Below are 22431 nucleotides of genomic sequence, written 5' to 3'. Positions count from 1 at the left end.
ATCAAAAAATATCATAGAACATAAATTGTAGAAAACATAATTCTCTACAAAAAAGGTCTCTTAACATTTTGCCATAGCTCGCTTCGTTTCCGAGATATTTGCAGATTTATCTCAAGGGAAGGGGCCTGACGGACATATTTCGAGATATTTCTTCTTCTTGTTGTTCTTCTTCTGCACAGCTAAGCTGGAAGTGGCATTTGCGGCTCGCACTAGTGCAGAGTTATCTCAAAGAAAGGGGCCACGGTGTTTCTGTATCTCTATTATGTTGGTGCGGCTTCGGAACTTTTAAATATCTCGATATATCTCGAAAACTACGCTTCTGATCAAAAAATATCATAGAACATAAAAAGTAGGAAACTTAATTCTCTACAAAAAAGGTCTCTTAACATTTTGCCATAGCTCGCTTCGTTTCCGAGATATTTGCAGATATATCTCAAGGGAAGGGGCCTGACGGACATATTTCGAGATATTTCTTCTTCTTGTTGTTCTTCTTCTGCACAGCTAAGCTGGAAGTGGCATTTACAGCTCGCAATAGTGCAGAGTTATCTCAAAGAAAGGGGCCACGGTGTTTCTGTATCTCTATTATGTTGGTGCGGCTTCGGAACTTTTAAATATCTTGATATATCTCGAGAACTACGCATCTGATCAAAAAATATCATAGAACATAAAAAGTAGGAAACTTAATTCTCTACAAAAAAGGTCTCTTAACATTTTGCCATAGCTCGCTTGGTTTCCGAGATATTTGCAGATTTATCTCAAGGGAAGGGGCCTGACGGACATATTTCGAGATATTTCTTCTTCTTGTTGTTCTTCTTCTGCACAGCTAAGCTGGAAGTGGCATTTACAGCTCGCAATAGTGCAGAGTTATCTCAAAGAAAGGGGCCACGGTGTTTCTGTATCTCTATTATGTTGGTGCGGCTTCGGAACTTTTAAATATCTTGATATATCTCGAGAACTACGCATCTGATCAAAAAATATCATAGAACATAAAAAGTAGGAAACTTAATTCTCTACAAAAAAGGTCTCTTAACATTTTGCCATAGCTCGCTTCGTTTCCGAGATATTTGCAGATTTATCTCAAGGGAAGGGGCCTGACGGACATATTTCGAGATATTTCTTCTTCTTGTTGTTCTTCTTCTGCACAGCTAAGCTGGAAGCGGCATTTGCGGCTCGCACTAGTGCAGAGTTATCTCAAAGAAAGGGGCCACGGTGTTTCTGTATCTCTATTATGTTGGTGCGGCTTCGGAACTTTTAAATATCTTGATATATCTCGAGAACTACGCATCCGATCAAAAAATATCATAGAACATAAAAAGTAGGAAACTTAATTCTCTACAAAAAAGGTCTCTTAACATTTTGCCATAGCTCGCTTCGTTTCCGAGATATTTGCAGATTTATCTCGAGGGAAGGGGCCTGACGGACATATTTCGAGATATTTCTTCTTCTTGTTGTTCTTCTTCTGCACAGCTAAGCTGGAAGTGGCATTTGCAGCTCGCAATAGTGCAGAGTTATCTCAAAGAAAGGGGCCACGGTGTTTCTGTATCTCTATTATGTTGGTGCGGCTTCGGAACTTTTAAGTATCTCGATATATCTCGAAAACTACGCTTCTGATCAAAAAATATCATAGAACATAAATTGTAGGAAACATAATTCTCTACAAAAAAGGTCTCTTAACATTTTGCCATAGCTCTCTTTGTTTCCGAGATATTTGCAGATTTATCTCAAGGGAAGGGGCCTGACGGACATATTTCGAGATACTTCTTCTTCTTGTTGTTCTTCTTCTGCACAGCTAAGCTGGAAGTGGCATTTGCAGCTCGCAATAGTGCAGAGTTATCTCAAAGAAAGGGGCCACGGTGTTTCTGTATCTCTATTATGTTGGTGCGGCTTCGGAACTTTTAAGTATCTCGATATATCTCGAAAACTACGCTTCTGATCAAAAAATATCATAGAACATAAATTGTAGGAAACATAATTCTCTACAAAAAACGTCTCTTAACATCTTGCCATAGTTCGCTTCGTTTCCGAGATATTTGCAGATTCAGCTCAAAGGAACTGGCCTGACGGACATATTTCGAGATATTTCTTCTTCTTGTTGTTCTTCTTCTGCACAGCTAAGCTGGAAGTGGCATTTGCGGCTCGCACTAGTGCACAGTTATCTCAAAGAAAGGGGCCACGGTGTTTCTGTATCTCTATTATGTTGGTGCGGCTTCGGAACTTTTAAGTATCTCGATATATCTCGAAAACTACGCTTCTGATCAAAAAATATCATAGAACATAAATTGTAGGAAACATAATTCTCTACAAAAAACGTCTGTTAACATTTTGCCATAGCTCGCTTCGTTTCCGAGAGATTTGCAGATTCAGCTCAAAGGAACTGGCCTGACGGACATATTTCGAGATATTTCTTCTTCTTGTTGTTCTTCCTCTGCACAGCTAAGCTGGAAGTGGCATTTGCAGCTCGCAATAGTGCAGAGTTATCTCAAAGAAAGGGGCCACGGTGTTTCTGTATCTCTATTATGTTGGTGGGGCTTCGGAACTTTTAAATATCTTGATATATCTCGAGAACTACGCATCTGATCAAAAAATATCATAGAACATAAAAAGTAGGAAACTTAATTCTCTACAAAAAAGGTCGCTTAACATTTTGCCATAGCTCGCTTCGTTTCCGAGGTATTTGCAGATTTATCTCAAGGGAAGGGGCCTAACGGACATATTTCGAGATATTTCTTCTTCTTGTTGTTCTTCTTCTGCACAGCTAAGCTGGAAGTGGCATTTGCGGCTCGCACTAGTGCAGAGTTATCTCAAAGAAAGGGGCCACGGTGTTTCTGTATCTCTATTATGTTGGTGCGGCTACGGAACTTTTAAATATCTCGACATATCTCGAAAACTACGCTTCTGATCAAAAAATATCATAGAACATAAATTGTAGGAAACATAATTCTCTACAAAAAAGGTCTCTCAACATTTTGCCATAGCTCGCTTCGTTTCCGAGATATTTGCAGATATATCTCAAGGGCAGGGTCCTGACGGACATATTTCGAGATATTTCTTCTTCTTGTTGTTCTTCTTCTGCACAGCTAAGCTGGAAGTGGCATTTGCAGCTCGCAATAGTGCAGAGATATCTCAAAGAAAGGGGCCACGGTGTTTCTGTATCTCTATTATGTTGGTGCGGCTTCGGAACTTTTAAATATCTTGATATATCTCGAGAACTACGCGTCTGATCAAAAAATATCATAGAACGTAAAAAGTAGGAAACATAATTCTGTACAAAAAAGGTCTCTTAACATTTTGCCATAGCTCGCTTCGTTTCCGAGATATTTGCAGATTTATCTCAAGGGAAGGGGCCTGACGGACATATTTCGAGATATTTCTTCTTCTTGTTGCTCTTCTTCTGCAGAGCTAAGCTGGAAGTGGCATTTACAGCTCGCAATAGTGCAGAGTTATCTCAAAGAAAGGGGCCACGGTGTTTCTGTATCTCTATTATGTTGGTGCGGCTTCGGAACTTTTAACTATCTTGATATATCTCGAGAACTACGCATCTGATCAAAAAATATCATAGAACATGAAAAGTAGGAAACTTAATTCTCTACAAAAAAGGTCTCTTAACATTTTGCCGTAGCTCTCTTCGTTTCCGAGATATTTGCAGATATATCTCAAGGGAAGGGGCCTGACGGACATATTTCGAGATATTTCTCCTTCTTGTTGTTCTTCTTCTGCACAGCTAAGCTGGAAGTGGCATTTACAGCTCGCAATAGTGCAGAGTTATCTCAAAGAGAGGGGCCACGGTGTTTCTGTATCTCTATTATGTTGGTGCGGCTTCGGAACTTTTAAATATCTTGATATATCTCGAGAACTACGCATCTGATCAAAAAATATCAAAGAAGATAAAAAGTAGGAAACTTAATTCTCTACAAAAAAGGTCTCTTAACATTTTGCCATAGCTCGCTTCGTTTCCGAGATATTTGCACCATTTATCTCAAGGGAAGGGGCCTGACGGACATATTTCGAGATATTTCTTCTTCTTGTTGTTCTTCTTCTGCACAGCTAAGCTGGAAGTGGCGTTTGCGGCTCGCACTAGTGCAGAGTTATCTCAAAGAAAGGGGCCACGGTGTTTCTGTATCTCTATTATGTTGGTGCGGCTTCGGAACTTTTAAATATCTCGATATATCTCGAAAACTACGCTTCTGATCAAAAAATATCATAGAACATAAATTGTAGAAAACATAATTCTCTACAAAAAAGGTCTCTTAACATTTTGCCATAGCTCGCTTCGTTTCCGAGATATTTGCAGATTTATCTCAAGGGAAGGGGCCTGACGGACATATTTCGAGATATTTCTTCTTCTTGTTGTTCTTCTTCTGCACAGCTAAGCTGGAAGTGGCATTTACAGCTCGCAATAGTGCAGAGTTATCTCAAAGAAAGGGGCCACGGTGTTTCTGTATCTCTATTATGTTGGTGCGGCTTCGGAACTTTTAAATATCTTGATATATCTCGAGAACTACGCATCTGATCAAAAAATATCATAGAACATAAAAAGTAGGAAACTTAATTCTCTACAAAAAAGGTCTCTGAACATTTTGCCATAGGTCGCTTCGTTTCCGAGATATTTGCAGATTTATCTCAAGGGAAGGAGCCTAACGGAAATATTTCGAGATATTTCTTCTTCTTGTTGTTCTTCTTCTGCACAGCTAAGCTGGAAGTGGCATTTGCGGCTCGCACTAGTGCAGAGTTATCTCAAAGAAAGGGGCCACGGTGTTTCTGTATCCCTATTATGTTGGTGCGGCTTCGGAACTTTTAAATATCTCGATATATCTCGAAAACTACGCATCTGATCACAAAATATCATAGAACATAAAAAGTAGGAAACTTAATTCTCTACAAAAAAGGTCTCTTAACATTTTGCCATAGCTCGCTTCGTTTCCGAGATATTTGCAGATATATCTCAAGGGAAGGGGCCTGACGGACATATTTCGAGATATTTCTTCTTCTTGTTGTTCTTCTTCTGCACAGCTAAGCTGGAAGTGGCATTTACAGCTCGCAATAGTGCAGAGTTATCTCAAAGAAAGGGGCCACGGTGTTTCTGTATCCCTATTATGTTGGTGCGGCTTCGGAACTTTTAAATATCTCGATATATCTCGAAAACTACGCATCTGATCACAAAATATCATAGAACATAAAAAGTAGGAAACTTAATTCTCTACAAAAAAGGTCTCTTAACATTTTGCCATAGCTCGCTTCGTTTCCGAGATATTTGCAGATATATCTCAAGGGAAGGGGCCTGACGGACATATTTCGAGATATTTCTTCTTCTTGTTGTTCTTCTTCTGCACAGCTAAGCTGGAAGTGGCATTTGCGGCTCGCACTAGTGCAGAGTTATCTCAAAGAAAGGGGCCACGGTGTTTCTGTATCTCTATTATGTTGGTGCGGCTTCGGAACTTTTAAATATCTCGATATATCTCGAAAACTACGCTTCTGATCAAAAAATGTCATAGACCATAAATTGTAGGAAAGATAATTCTCTACAAAAAACGTCTCTGAACATTTTGCCATAGGTCGCTTCGTTTCCGAGATATTTGCAGATTTATCTCAAGGGAAGGAGCCTAACGGAAATATTTCGAGATATTTCTTCTTCTGGTTGTTCTTCTTCTGCACAGCTAAGCTGGAAGTGGCATTTGCGGCTCGCACTAGTGCAGAGTTATCTCAAAGAAAGGCGCCACGGTGTTTCTGTATCCCTATTATGTTGGTGCGGCTTCGGAACTTTTAAATATCTCGATATATCTCGAAAACTACGCATCTGATCAAAAAATATCATAGAACATAAATTGTAGAAAACATAATTCTCTACAAAAAAGGTCTGTTAACATTTTGCCATAGCTCGCTTCGTTTCCGAGATATTTGCAGATATATCTCAAGGGAAGGGGCCTGACGGACATATTTCGAGATATTTCTTCTTCTTGTTGTTCTTCTTCTGCACAGCTAAGCTGGAAGTGGCATTTACAGCTCGCAATAGTGCAGAGTTATCTCAAAGAAAGGGGCCACGGTGTTTCTGTATCTCTATTATGTTGGTGCGGCTTCGGAACTTTTAAATATCTTGATATATCTCGAGAACTACGCATCTGATCAAAAAATATCATAGAACATAAAAAGTAGGAAACTTAATTCTCTACAAAAAAGGTCTCTTAACATTTTGCCATAGCTCGCTTGGTTTCCGAGATATTTGCAGATTTATCTCAAGGGAAGGGGCCTGACGGACATATTTCGAGATATTTCTTCTTCTTGTTGTTCTTCTTATGCACAGCTAAGCTGGAAGTGGCATTTGCGGCTCGCACTAGTGCAGAGTTATCTCAAAGAAAGGGGCCACGGTGTTTCTGTATCTCTATTATGTTGGTGCGGCTTCGGAACTTTTAAATATCTCGATATATCTCGAAAACTACGCTTCTGATCAAAAAATATCATAGAACATAAATTGTAGGAAAGATAATTCTCTACAAAAAACGTCTCTTAACATTTTGCCATAGCTCGCTTCGTTTCCGAGATATTTGCAGATTCAGCTCAAAGGAACGGGCCTGACGGACATATTTCGAGATACTTCTTCTTCTTGTTGTTCTTCCTCTGCACAGCTAAGCTGGAAGTGGCATTTGCAGCTCGCAATAGTGCAGAGTTATCTCAAAGAAAGGGGCCACGGTGTTTCTGTATCTCTATTATGTTGGTGCGGCTTCGGAACTTTTAAATATCTTGATATATCTCGAGAACTACGCATCTGATCAAAAAATATCATAGAACATAAAAAGTAGGAAACTTAGTTCTCTACAAAAAAGGTCTCTTAACATTTTGCCATAGCTCGCTTCGTTTCCGAGATATTTGCAGATTTATCTCAAGGGAAGGGGCCTGACGGACATATTTCGAGATATTTCTCCTTCTTGTTGTTCTTCTTCTGCACAGCTAAGCTGGAAGTGGCATTTACAGCTCGCAATAGTGCAGAGTTATCTCAAAGAAAGGGGCCACGGTGTTTCTGTATCTCTATTATGTTGGTGCGGCTTCGGAACTTTTAAATATCTTGATATATCTCGAGAACTACGCATCTGATCAAAAAATATCATAGAACATAAAAAGTAGGAAACTTAATTCTCTACAAAAAAGGTCTCTGAACATTTTGCCATAGGTCGCTTCATTTCCGAGATATTTGCAGATTCAGCTCAAAGGAACGGGCCTGACGGACATATTTCGAGATACTTCTTCTTCTTGTTGTTCTTCCTCTGCACAGCTAAGCTGGAAGTGGCATTTGCAGCTCGCAATAGTGCAGAGTTATCTCAAAGAGAGGGGCCACGGTGTTTCTGTATCTCTATTATGTTGGTGCGGCTTCGGAACTTTTAAATATCTTGATATATCTCGAGAACTACGCATCTGATCAAAAAATATCATAGAAGATAAAAAGTAGGAAACTTAATTCTCTACAAAAAAATGTCTGTTAACATTTTGCCATAGCTCGCTTCGTTTCCGAGATATTTGCAGATATATCTCAAGGGAAGGGGCCTGACGGACATATTTCGAGATATTTCTTCTTCTTGTTGTTCTTCTTCTGCACAGCTAAGCTGGAAGTGGCATTTACAGCTCGCAATAGTGCAGAGTTATCTCAAAGAAAGGGGCCACGGTGTTTCTGTATCCTTATTATGTTGGTGCGGCTTCGGAACTTTTAAATATCTCGATATATCTCGAAAACTACGCTTCGGATCAAAAAATATCATAGAACATAAATAGTAGGAAACATAATTCTCTACAAAAAACGTCTCTTAACATTTTGCCATAGCTCGCTTCGTTTCCGAGATATGTGCAGATTAATCTCAAGGGAAGGGGGCTGACGGACATATTTCGAGATATTTCTTCTTCTTGTTGTTCTTCTTCTGCACAGCTAAGCTGGAAGTGGCATTTGCGGCTCGCACTAGTGCAGAGTTATCTCAACGAAAGGGGCCACGGTGTTTCTGTATCTCTATTATGTTGGTGCGGCTTCGGAACTTTTAAATATCTCGATATATCGCGAAAACTACGCTTCTGATCAAAAAATATCATAGAACATAAATTGTAGGAAACATAATTCTCTACAAAAAAGGTCTCTCAACATTTTGCCATAGCTCGCTTCGTTTCCGAGATATTTGCAGATATATCTCAAGGGAAGGGGCCTGACGGACATATTTCGAGATATTTCTTCTTCTTGTTGTTCTTCTTCTGCACAGCTAAGCTGGAAGTGGCATTTACAGCTCGCAATAGTGCAGAGTTATCTCAAAGAAAGGGGCCACGGTGTTTCTGTATCTCTATTATGTTGGTGCGGCTTCGGAACTTTTAAATATCTTGATATATCTCGAGAACTACGCATCTGATCAAAAAATATCATAGAACATAAAAAGTAGGAAACTTAATTCTCTACAAAAAAGGTCTCTTAACATTTTGCCATAGCTCTCTTCGTTTCCGAGATATTTGCAGATTTATCTCAAGGGAAGGGGCCTGACGGACATATTTCGAGATATTTCTTCTTCTTGTTGTTCTTCTTCTGCACAGCTAAGCTGGAAGTGGCATTTGCGGCTCGCACTAGTGCAGAGTTATCTCAAAGAAAGGGGCCACGGTGTTTCTGTATCTCTATTATGTTGTTGCGGCTTCGGAACTTTTAAATATCTCGATGTATCTCGAAAACTACGCTTCTGATCAAAAAATATCATAGAACACAAATTGTAGGAAACATAATTCTCTATAAAAAACGTCTCTTAACATTTTGCCATAGCTCGCTTCGTTTCCGAGATATTTGCAGATTCATCTCAAAGGAACTGGCCTGACGGACATATTTCGAGATATTTCTTCTTCTTGTTGTTCTTCCTCTGCACAGCTAAGCTGGAAGTGGCATTTGCAGCTCGCAACAGTGCAGAGTTATCTCAAAGAAAGGGGCCACGGCGTTTCTGTATCTCTATTATGTTGGTGCGGCTTCGGAACTTTTAAATATCTTGATATATCTCGAGAACTACGCATCTGATCAAAAAATATCATAGAACATAAAAAGTAGGAAACTTAATTCTCTACAAAAACGGTCTCTTAACATTTTGCCGTAGGTCGCTTCGTTTCCGAGATATTTGCAGATTTATCTCAAGGGAAGGGGCCTAACGGACATATTTCGAGATATTTCTTCTTCTTGTTGTCCTTCTTCTGCACAGCTAAACTGGAAGTAGCATTTCCAGCTCGCAATAGTGCAGAGTTATCTCAAAGAGAGGGGCCACGGTGTTTCTGTATCTATATTATGTTGGTGCGGCTTCGGAACTTTTAAATATCTTGATATATCTCGAGAACTACGCATCTGATCAAAAAATATCATAGAAGATAAAAAGTAGGAAACTTAATTCTCTACAAAAAAGGTCTCTTAACATTTTGCCATAGGTCGCTTCGTTTCCGAGATATTTGCAGATTTATCTCAAGGGAAGGGGCCTAACGGACATATTTCGAGATATTTCTTCTTCTTGTTGTCCTTCTTCTGCACAGCTAAACTGGAAGTGGCATTTCCAGCTCGCAATAGTGCAGAGTTATCTCAAAGAGAGGGGCCACGGTGTTTCTGTATCTCTATTATGTTGGTGCGGCTTCGGAACTTTTAAATATCTTGATATATCTCGAGAACTACGCATCTGATCAAAAAATATCATAGAAGATAAAAAGTAGGAAACTTAATTCTCTACAAAAAAATGTCTGTTAACATTTTGCCATAGCTTGCTTCGTTTCCGAGATATTTGCAGATATATCTCAAGGGAAGGGGCCTGACGGACATATTTCGAGATATTTCTTCTTCTTGTTGTTCTTCTTCTGCACAGCTAAGCTGGAAGTGGCATTTACAGCTCGCAATAGTGCAGAGTTATCTCAAAGAAAGGGGCCACGGTGTTTCTGTATCTCTATTATGTTGGTGCGGCTTCGGAACTTTTAAATATCTTGATATATCTCGAGAACTACGCATCTGATCAAAAAATATCATAGAACATAAAAAGTAGGAAACTTAATTCTCTACAAAAAAGGTCTCTTAACATTTTGCCATAGCTCGCTTGGTTTCCGAGATATTTGCAGATTTATCTCAAGGGAAGGGGCCTGACGGACATATTTCGAGATATTTCTTCTTCTTGTTGTTCTTCTTCTGCACAGCTAAGCTGGAAGTGGCATTTGCGGCTCGCACTAGTGCAGAGTTATCTCAAAGAAAGGGGCCACGGTGTTTCTGTATCTCTATTATGTTGGTGCGGCTTCGGAACTTTTAAATATCTCGATATATCTCGAAAACTACGCTTCTGATCAAAAAATATCATAGAACATAAATTGTAGGAAAGATAATTCTCTACAAAAAACGTCTCTTAACATTTTGCCATAGCTCGCTTCGTTTCCGAGATATTTGCAGATTCACCTCAAAGGAACGGGCCTGACGGACATATTTCGAGATACCTCTTCTTCTTGTTGTTCCTCCTCTGCACAGCTAAGCTGGAAGTGGCATTTGCAGCTCGCAATAATGCAGAGTTATCTCAAAGAAAGGGGCCACGGTGTTTCTGTATCTCTATTATGTTGGTGCGGCTTCGGAACTTTTAAATATCTTGATATATCTCGAGAACTACGCATCTGATCAAAAAATATCATAGAACATAAAAAGTAGGAAACTTAATTCTCTACAAAAAAGGTCTCTTAACATTTTGCCATAGGTCGCTTCGTTTCCGAGATATTTGCAGATTTATCTCAAGGGAAGGGGCCTAACGGACATATTTCGAGATATTTCTTCTTCTTGTTGTCCTTCTTCTGCACAGCTAAACTGGAAGTGGCATTTGCGGCTCGCACTAGTGCAGAGTTATCTCAAAGAAAGGGGCCACGGTGTTTCTGTATCCCTATTATGTTGGTGCGGCTTCGGAACTTTTAAATATCTCGATATATCTCGAAAACTACGCTTCGGATCAAAAAATATCATAGAACATAAATAGTAGGAAACATAATTCTCTACAAAAAACGTCTCTTAACATTTTGCCATAGCTCGCTTCGTTTCCGAGATATGTGCAGATTTATCTCAAGGGAAGGGGCCTGACGGACATATTTCGAGATATTTCTTCTTCTCGTTGTTCTTCTTCTGCACAGCTAAGCTGGAAGTGGCATTTGCGGCTCGCACTAGTGCAGAGTTATCTCAACGAAAGGGGCCACGGTGTTTCTGTATCTCTATTATGTTGGTGCGGCTTCGGAACTTTTAAATATCTCGATATATCTCGAAAACTACGCTTCTGATCAAAAAATATCATAGAACATAAATTGTAGGAAACATAATTCTCTACAAAAAAGGTCTCTCAACATTTTGCCATAGCTCGCTTCGTTTCCGAGATATTTGCAGATATATCTCAAGGGAAGGGGCCTGACGGACATATTTCGAGATATTTCTTCTTCTTGTTGTTCTTCTTCTGCACAGCTAAGCTGGAAGTGGCATTTACAGCTCGCAATAGTGCAGAGTTATCTCAAAGAAAGGGGCCACGGTGTTTCTGTATCTCTATTATGTTGGTGCGGCTTCGGAACTTTTAAATATCTTGATATATCTCGAGAACTACGCATCTGATCAAAAAATATCATAGAACATAAAAAGTAGGAAACTTAATTCTCTACAAAAAAGGTGTCTTAACATTTTGCCATAGCTCTCTTCGTTTCCGAGATATTTGCAGATTTATCTCAAGGGAAGGGGCCTGACGGACATATTTCGAGATATTTCTTCTTCTTGTTGTTCTTCTTCTGCACAGCTAAGCTGGAAGTGGCATTTGCGGCTCGCACTAGTGCAGAGTTATCTCAAAGAAAGGGGCCACGGTGTTTCTGTATCTCTATTATGTTGGTGCGGCTTCGGAACTTTTAAATATCTCGATATATCTCGAAAACTACGCTTCTGATCAAAAAATATCATAGAACATAAATTGTAGGAAAGATAATTCTCTACAAAAAACATCTCTTAACATTTTGCCATAGCTCGCTTCGTTTCCGAGATATTTGCAGATTCAGCTCAAAGGAACGGGCCTGACGGACATATTTCGAGATACTTCTTCTTCTTGTTGTTCTTCCTCTGCACAGCTAAGCTGGAAGTGGCATTTGCAGCTCGCAATAGTGCAGAGTTATCTCAAAGAAAGGGGCCACGGTGTTTCTGTATCTCTATTATGTTGGTGCGGCTTCGGAACTTTTGAATATCTCGATATATCTCGAAAACTACGCTTCTGATCAAAAAATATCATAGAACATAAATTGTAGGAAACATAATTCTCTACAAAAAACGTCTCTTAACATTTTGCCATAGCTCGCTTCGTTTCCGAGATATTTGCAGATATATCTCAAGGGAAGGGGCCTGACGGACATATTTCGAGATATTTCTTCTTCTTGTTGTTCTTCTTCTGCACAGCTAAGCTGGAAGTGGCATTTACAGCTCGCAATAGTGCAGAGTTATCTCAAAGAAAGGGGCCACGGTGTTTCTGTATCTCTATTATGTTGGTGCGGCTTCGGAACTTTTAAATATCTTGATATATCTCGAGAACTACGCATCTGATCAAAAAATATCATAGAACATAAAAAGTAGGAAACTTAATTCTCTACAAAAAAGGTCTCTTAACATTTTGCCATAGCTCGCTTGGTTTCCGAGATATTTGCAGATTTATCTCAAGGGAAGGGGCCTGACGGACATATTTCGAGATATTTCTTCTTCTTGTTGTTCTTCTTCTGCACAGCTAAGCTAGAAGTGGCATTTGCGGCTCGCACTAGTGCAGAGTTATCTCAAAGAAAGGGGCCACGGTGTTTCTGTATCTCTATTATGTTGGTGCGGCTTCGGAACTTTTAAATATCTCGATATATCTCGAAAACTACGCTTCTGATCAAAAAATATCATAGAACATAAATTGTAGGAAAGATAATTCTCTACAAAAAACGTCTCTTAACATTTTGCCATAGCTCGCTTCGTTTCCGAGATATTTGCAGATTCAGCTCAAAGGAACGGGCCTGACGGACATATTTCGAGATATTTCTTCTTCTTGTTGTCCTTCTTCTGCACAGCTAAACTGGAAGTGGCATTTCCAGCTCGCAATAGTGCAGAGTTATCTCAAAGAGAGGGGCCACGGTGTTTCTGTATCTCTATTATGTTGGTGCGGCTTCGGAACTTTTAAATATCTTGATATATCTCGAGAACTACGCATCTGATCAAAAAATATCATAGAAGATAAAAAGTAGGAAACTTAATTCTCTACAAAAAAGGTCTCTTAACATTTTGCCATAGCTCGCTTCGTTTCCGAGATATTTGCAGATTTATCTCAAGGGAAGGGGCCTGACGGACATATTTCGAGATATTTCTTCTTCTTGTTGTTCTTCTTCTGCACAGCTAAGCTGGAAGTGGCATTTGCGGCTCGCACTAGTGCAGAGTTATCTCAAAGAAAGGGGCCACGGTGTTTCTGTATCCTTATTATGTTGGTGCGGCTTCGGAACTTTTAAATATCTCGATATATCTCGAAAACTACGCTTCGGATCAAAAAATATCATAGAACATAAATAGTAGGAAACATAATTCTCTACAAAAAACGTCTCTTAACATTTTGCCATAGCTCGCTTCGTTTCCGAGATATGTGCAGATTTATCTCAAGGGAAGGGGCCTGACGGACATATTTCGAGATATTTCTTCTTCTTGTTGTTCTTCTTCTGCACAGCTAAGCTGGAAGTGGCATTTGCGGCTCGCACTAGTGCAGAGTTATCTCAACGAAAGGGGCCACGGTGTTTCTGTATCTCTATTATGTTGGTGCGGCTTCGGAACTTTTAAATATCTCGATATATCGCGAAAACTACGCTTCTGATCAAAAAATATCATAGAACATAAATTGTAGGAAACATAATTCTCTACAAAAAAGGTCTCTCAACATTTTGCCATAGCTCGCTTCGTTTCCGAGATATTTGCAGATATATCTCAAGGGAAGGGGCCTGACGGACATATTTCGAGATATTTCTTCTTCTTGTTGTTCTTCTTCTGCACAGCTAAGCTGGAAGTGGCATTTACAGCTCGCAATAGTGCAGAGTTATCTCAAAGAAAGGGGCCACGGTGTTTCTGTATCTCTATTATGTTGTTGCGGCTTCGGAACTTTTAAATATCTCGATGTATCTCGAAAACTACGCTTCTGATCAAAAAATATCATAGAACATAAATTGTAGGAAACATAATTCTCTATAAAAAACGTCTCTTAACATTTTGCCATAGCTCGCTTCGTTTCCGAGATATTTGCAGATTCATCTCAAAGGAACTGGCCTGACGGACATATTTCGAGATATTTCTTCTTCTTGTTGTTCTTCCTCTGCACAGCTAAGCTGGAAGTGGCATTTGCAGCTCGCAACAGTGCAGAGTTATCTCAAAGAAAGGGGCCACGGCGTTTCTGTATCTCTATTATGTTGGTGCGGCTTCGGAACTTTTAAATATCTTGATATATCTCGAGAACTACGCATCTGATCAAAAAATATCATAGAACATAAAAAGTAGGAAACTTAATTCTCTACAAAAACGGTCTCTTAACATTTTGCCGTAGGTCGCTTCGTTTCCGAGATATTTGCAGATTTATCTCAAGGGAAGGGGCCTAACGGACATATTTCGAGATATTTCTTCTTCTTGTTGTCCTTCTTCTGCACAGCTAAACTGGAAGTGGCATTTCCAGCTCGCAATAGTGCAGAGTTATCTCAAAGAGAGGGGCCACGGTGTTTCTGTATCTCGATTATGTTGGTGCGGCTTCGGAACATTTAAATATCTTGATATATCTCGAGAACTACGCATCTGATCAAAAAATATCATAGAAGATAAAAAGTAGGAAACTTAATTCTCTACAAAAAAGGTCTCTTAACATTTTGCCATAGCTCGCTTCGTTTCCGAGATATTTGCAGATTTATCTCAAGGGAAGGGGCCTGACGGACATATTTCGAGATATTTCTTCTTCTTGTTGTTCTTCTTCTGCACAGCTAAGCTGGAAGTGGCATTTGCGGCTCGCACTAGTGCAGAGTTATCTCAATGAAAGGGGCCACGGTGTTTCTGTATCCCTATTATGTTGGTGCGGCTTCGGAACTTTTAAATATCTCGATATATCTCGAAAACTACGCTTCGGATCAAAAAATATCATAGAACATAAATAGTAGGAAACATAATTCTCTACAAAAAACGTCTCTTAACATTTTGCCATAGCTCGCTTCGTTTCCGAGATATGTGCAGATTTATCTCAAGGGAAGGGGCCTGACGGACATATTTCGAGATATTTCTTCTTCTTGTTGTTCTTCTTCTGCACAGCTAAGCTGGAAGTGGCATTTACAGCTCGCAATAGTGCAGAGTTATCTCAAAGAAAGGGGCCACGGTGTTTCTGTATCTCTATTATGTTGGTGCGGCTTCGGAACTTTTAAATATCTTGATATATCTCGAGAACTACGCATCTGATCAAAAAATATCATAGAACATAAAAAGTAGGAAACTTAATTCTCTACAAAAAAGGTCTCTTAACATTTTGCCATAGCTCGCTTGGTTTCCGAGATATTTGCAGATTTATCTCAAGGGAAGGGGCCTGACGGACATATTTCGAGATATTTCTTCTTCTTGTTGTTCTTCTTCTGCACAGCTAAGCTGGAAGTGGCATTTGCGGCTCGCACTAGTGCAGAGTTATCTCAAAGAAAGGGGCCACGGTGTTTCTGTATCTCTATTATGTTGGTGCGGCTTCGGAACTTTTAAATATCTCGATATATCTCGAAAACTACGCTTCTGATCAAAAAATATCATAGAACATAAATTGTAGGAAAGATAATTCTCTACAAAAAACGTCTCTTAACATTTTGCCATAGCTCGCTTCGTTTCCGAGATATTTGCAGATTCACCTCAAAGGAACGGGCCTGACGGACATATTTCGAGATACTTCTTCTTCTTGTTGTTCCTCCTCTGCACAGCTAAGCTGGAAGTGGCATTTGCAGCTCGCAATAGTGCAGAGTTATCTCAAAGAAAGGGGCCACGGTGTTTCTGTATCTCTATTATGTTGGTGCGGCTTCGGAACTTTTAAATATCTTGATATATCTCGAGAACTACGCATCTGATCAAAAAATATCATAGAACATAAAAAGTAGGAAACTTAATTCTCTACAAAAAAGGTCTCTTAACATTTTGCCATAGGTCGCTTCGTTTCCGAGATATTTGCAGATTTATCTCAAGGGAAGGGGCCTAACGGACATATTTCGAGATATTTCTTCTTCTTGTTGTCCTTCTTCTGCACAGCTAAACTGGAAGTGGCATTTGCGGCTCGCACTAGTGCAGAGTTATCTCAAAGAAAGGGGCCACGGTGTTTCTGTATCCCTATTATGTTGGTGCGGCTTCGGAACTTTTAAATATCTCGATATATCTCGAAAACTACGCTTCTGATCAAAAAATATCATAGAACATAAATTGTAGGAAAGATAATTCTCTACAAAAAACGTCTCTTAACATTTTGCCATAGCTCGCTTCGTTTCCGAGATATTTGCAGATTCACCTCAAAGGAACGGGCCTGACGGACATATTTCGAGATACTTCTTCTTCTTGTTGTTCCTCCTCTGCACAGCTAAGCTGGAAGTGGCATTTGCAGCTCGCAATAGTGCAGAGTTATCTCAAAGAAAGGGGCCACGGTGTTTCTGTATCTCTATTATGTTGGTGCGGCTTCGGAACTTTTAAATATCTTGATATATCTCGAGAACTACGCATCTGATCAAAAAATATCATAGAACATAAAAAGTAGGAAACTTAATTCTCTACAAAAAAGGTCTCTTAACATTTTGCGATAGGTCGCTTCGTTTCCGAGATATTTGCAGATTTATCTCAAGGGAAGGGGCCTAACGGACATATTTCGAGATATTTCTTCTTCTTGTTGTCCTTCTTCTGCACAGCTAAACTGGAAGTGGCATTTGCGGCTCGCACTAGTGCAGAGTTATCTCAAAGAAAGGGGCCACGGTGTTTCTGTATCCCTATTATGTTGGTGCGGCTTCGGAACTTTTAAATATCTCGATATATCTCGAAAACTACGCTTCGGATCAAAAAATATCATAGAACATAAATAGTAGGAAACATAATTCTCTACAAAAAACGTCTCTTAACATTTTGCCATAGCTCGCTTCGTTTCCGAGATATGTGCAGATTTATCTCAAGGGAAGGGGCCTGACGGACATATTTCGAGATATTTCTTCTTCTCGTTGTTCTTCTTCTGCACAGCTAAGCTGGAAGTGGCATTTGCGGCTCGCACTAGTGCAGAGTTATCTCAACGAAAGGGGCCACGGTGTTTCTGTATCTCTATTATGTTGGTGCGGCTTCGGAACTTTTAAATATCTCGATATATCTCGAAAACTACGCTTCTGATCAAAAAATATCATAGAACATAAATTGTAGGAAACATAATTCTCTACAAAAAAGGTCTCTCAACATTTTGCCATAGCTCGCTTCGTTTCCGAGATATTTGCAGATATATCTCAAGGGAAGGGGCCTGACGGACATATTTCGAGATATTTCTTCTTCTTGTTGTTCTTCTTCTGCACAGCTAAGCTGGAAGTGGCATTTACAGCTCGCAATAGTGCAGAGTTATCTCAAAGAAAGGGGCCACGGTGTTTCTGTATCTCTATTATGTTGGTGCGGCTTCGGAACTTTTAAATATCTTGATATATCTCGAGAACTACGCATCTGATCAAAAAATATCATAGAACATAAAAAGTAGGAAACTTAATTCTCTACAAAAAAGGTCTCTTAACATTTTGCCATAGCTCTCTTCGTTTCCGAGATATTTGCAGATTTATCTCAAGGGAAGGGGCCTGACGGACATATTTCGAGATATTTCTTCTTCTTGTTGTTCTTCTTCTGCACAGCTAAGCTGGAAGTGGCATTTGCGGCTCGCACTAGTGCAGAGTTATCTCAAAGAAAGGGGCCACGGTGTTTCTGTATCTCTATTATGTTGGTGCGGCTTCGGAACTTTTAAATATCTCGATGTATCTCGAAAACTACGCTTCTGATCAAAAAATATCATAGAACATAAATTGTAGGAAACATAATTCTCTATAAAAAACGTCTCTTAACATTTTGCCATAGCTCGCTTCGTTTCCGAGATATTTGCAGATTCATCTCAAAGGAACTGGCCTGACGGACATATTTCGAGATATTTCTTCTTCTTGTTGTTCTTCCTCTGCACAGCTAAGCTGGAAGTGGCATTTGCAGCTCGCAATAGTGCAGAGTTATCTCAAAGAAAGGGGCCACGGCGTTTCTGTATCTCTATTATGTTGGTGCGGCTTCGGAACTTTTAAATATCTTGATATATCTCGAGAACTACGCATCTGATCAAAAAATATCATAGAACATAAAAAGTAGGAAACTTAATTCTCTACAAAAACGGTCTCTTAACATTTTGCCGTAGGTCGCTTCGTTTCCGACATATTTGCAGATTTATCTCAAGGGAAGGGGCCTAACGGACATATTTCGAGATATTTCTTCTTCTTGTTGTCCTTCTTCTGCACAGCTAAACTGGAAGTGGCATTTCCAGCTGGCAATAGTGCAGAGTTATCTCAAAGAGAGGGGCCACGGTGTTTCTGTATCTCTATTATGTTGGTGCGGCTTCGGAACTTTTAAATATCTTGATATATCTCGAGAACTACGCATCTGATCAAAAAATATCATAGAAGATAAAAAGTAGGAAACTTAATTCTCTACAAAAAAGGTCTCTTAACATTTTGCCATAGCTCGCTTCGTTTCCGAGATATTTGCAGATTTATCTCAAGGGAAGGGGCCTGACGGACATATTTCGAGATATTTCTTCTTCTTGTTGTTCTTCTTCTGCACAGCTAAGCCGGAAGTGGCATTTGCGGCTCGCACTAGTGTAGAGTTATCTCAAAGAAAGGGGCCACGGTGTTTCTGTATCACTATTATGTTGGTGCGGCTTCGGGACTTTTAAATATCTCGATATATCTCGAAAACTACGCTTCGGATCAAAAAATATCATAGAACATAAATAGTAGGAAACATAATTCTCTACAAAAAACGTCTCTTAACATTTTGCCATAGCTCGCTTCGTTTCCGAGATATGTGCAGATATATCTCAAGGGAAGGGGCCTGACGGACATATTTCGAGATATTTCTTCTTCTTGTTGTTCTTCTTCTGCACAGCTAAGCTGGAAGTGGCATTTGCGGCTCGCACTAGTGCAGAGTTATCTCAACGAAAGGGGCCACGGTGTTTCTGTATATCTATTATGTTGGTGCGGCTTCGGAACTTTTAAATATCTCGATATATCTCGAAAACTACGCTTCTGATCAAAAAATATCATAGAACATAAATTGTAGGAAACATAATTCTCTACAAAAAAGGTCTCTTAACACTTTGTCATAGCTCGCTTCGTTTCCGAGATATTTGCAGATGTATCTCAAGGGAAGGGGCCTGACGGACATATTTCGAGATATTTCTTCTTCTTGTTGTTCTTCTTCTGCACAGCTAAGCTGGAAGTGGCATTTGCGGCTCGCACTAGTGCAGAGTTATCTCAAAGAAAGGGGCCACGGTGTTTCTGTATCTCTATTATGTTGTTGCGGCTTCGGAACTTTTAAATATCTCGATGTATCTCGAAAACTACGCTTCTGATCAAAAAATATCATAGAACATAAATTGTAGGAAACATAATTCTCTATAAAAAACGTCTCTTAACATTTTGCCATAGCTCGCCTCGTTTCCGAAATATTTGCAGATTCATCTCAAAGGAACTGGCCTGACGGACATATTTCGAGATATTTCTTCTTCTTGTTGTTCTTCCTCTGCACAGCTAAGCTGGAAGTGGCATTTGCAGCTCGCAATAGTGCAGAGTTATCTCAAAGAAAGGGGCCACGGTGTTTCTGTATCCCTATTATGTTGGTGCGGCTTCGGAACTTTTAAATATCTCGATATATCTCGAAAACTACGCTTCTGATCAAAAAATATCATAGAACATAAATTGTAGGAAACATAATTCTCTACAAAAAAGGTCTCTTAACATTTTGTCATACCTCGCTTCGTTTCCGAGATATTTGCAGATATATCTCAAGGGAAGGGGCCTGACGGACATATTTCGAGATATTTCTTCTTCTTGTTGTTCTTCTTCTGCACAGCTAAACTGGAAGTGGCATTTCCAGCCCGCAATAGTGCAGAGTTATCTCAAAGAGAGGGGCCACGGTGTTTCTGTATCTCTATTATGTTGGTGCGGCTTCGGAACTTTTAAATATCTTGATATATCTCGAGAACTACGCATCTGATCAAAAAATATCATAGAAGATAAAAAGTAGGAAACTTAATTCTCTACAAAAAAGGTCTCTTAACATTTTGCCATAGCTCGCTTCGTTTCCGAGATATTTGCAGATTTATCTCAAGGGAAGGGGCCTGACGGACATATTTCGAGATATTTCTTCTTCTTGTTGTTCTTCCTCTGCACAGCTAAGCTGGAAGTGGCATTTGCGGCTCGCACAAGTGCAGAGTTATCTCAAAGAAAGGGGCCACGGTGTTTCTGTATCCCTATTATGTTGGTGCGGCTTCGGAACTTTTAAATATCTCGATATATCTCGAAAACTACGCTTCTGATCAAAAAATATCATAGAACATAAATTGTAGGAAACATAATTCTCTACAAAAACGGTCTCTTAACATTTTGCCATACCTCGCTTCGTTTCCGAGATATTTGCAGATATATCTCAAGGGAAGGGGCCTGACGGACATATTTCGAGATATTTCTTCTTCTTGTTGTTCTTCTTCTGCACAGCTAAGCTGGAAGTGGCATTTGCGGCTCGCACTAGTGCAGAGTTATCTCAAAGAAAGAGGCCACGGTGTTTCTGTATCTCTATTATGTTGGTGCGGCTTTGGAACTTTTAAATATCTCGATATATCTCGAAAACTACGCTTCTGATCAAAAAATATCATAGAACATAAATTGTAGGAAACATAATTCTCTACAAAAAAGGTCTCTTAACATTTTGCCATTGCTCGCTTCGTTTCCGAGATATTTGCAGATTTATCTCAAGGGAAGGGGCCTGACGGACATATTTCGAGATATTTCTTCTTCTTGTTGTTCTTCTTCTGCGCAGCTAAGCTGGAAGTGGCATTTGCAGCTCGCAATAGTGCAGAGTTATCTCAAAGAAAGGGGCCACGGTGTTTCTGTATCTCTATTATGTTGGTGCGGCTTCGGAACTTTTAAATATCTTGATATATCTCGAGAACTACGCATCTGATCAAAAAATATCATAGAACATAAAAAGTAGGAAACTTAATTCTCTACAAAAAAGGTCTCTTAACATTTTGCCATAGCTCGCTTCGTTTCCGAGATATTTGCAGATTTATCTCAAGGGAAGGGGCCTGACGGACATATTTCGAGATATTTCTTCTTCTTGTTGTTCTTCTTCTGCACAGCTAAGCTGGAAGTGGCATTTGCGGCTCGCACTAGTGCAGAGTTATCTTAAAGAAAGGGGCCACGGTGTTTCTGTATCTCTATTATGTTGGTGCGGCTTCGGAACTTTTAAATATCTCGATATATCTCGAAAACTACGCTTCTGATCAAAAAATATTCTAGAACATAAATTGTAGGAAACATGATTCTCTACAAAAAAGGTCTCTTAACATTTTGTCATAGCTCGCTTCGTTTCCGAGATATTTGCAGATATATCTCAAGGGAAGGGGCCTGACGGACATATTTCGAGATATTTCTTCTTCTTGTTGTTCTTCTTCTGCACAGCTAAGCTGGAAGTGGCATTTGCGGCTCGCACTAGTGCAGAGTTATCTCAAAGAAAGGGGCCACGGTGTTTCTGTATCCCTATTATATTGGTGCGGCTTCGGAACTTTTAAATATCTCGATATATCTCGAAAACAACGCTTCTGATCAAAAAATATCATAGAACATAAATTATAGGAAACATAATTCTCTACAAAAAACGTCTCTTAACATTTTGCCATAGCTCGCTTCGTTTCCGAGATATTTGCCGATTCAGCTCAAAGGAACTGGCATGACGGACATATTTCGAGACATTTCTTCTTCTTGTTGTTCCTCCTCTGCACAGCTAAGCTGGAAGTGGCATTTGCGGCTCGCACTAGTGCAGAGTTATCTCAAAGAAAGGGGCCACGGTGTTTCTGTATCCCTATTATGTTGGTGCGGCTTCGGAACTTTTAAATATCTTGATATATCTCGAGAACTACGCATCTGATCAAAGAATATCATAGAACATAAATTGTACGAAACATAATTCTCTACAAAAAAGGTCTCTTAACATTTTGCCATAGCTCGCTTCGTTTCCGAGATATTTGCAGATTTATCTCAAGGGAAGGGGCCTGACGGACATATTTCGAGATATTTCTTCTTCTTGTTGTTCTTCTTCTGCACAGCTAAGCTGGAAGTGGCATTTACAGCTCGCAA

The sequence above is a fragment of the Osmia lignaria genome, unplaced genomic scaffold (assembly GCF_051020975.1).
Source record: "Osmia lignaria lignaria isolate PbOS001 unplaced genomic scaffold, iyOsmLign1 scaffold0006, whole genome shotgun sequence".
NCBI lineage: Eukaryota > Metazoa > Arthropoda > Insecta > Hymenoptera > Megachilidae > Osmia > Osmia lignaria.
Note: the sequence above shows the minus strand (reverse complement) of the source record.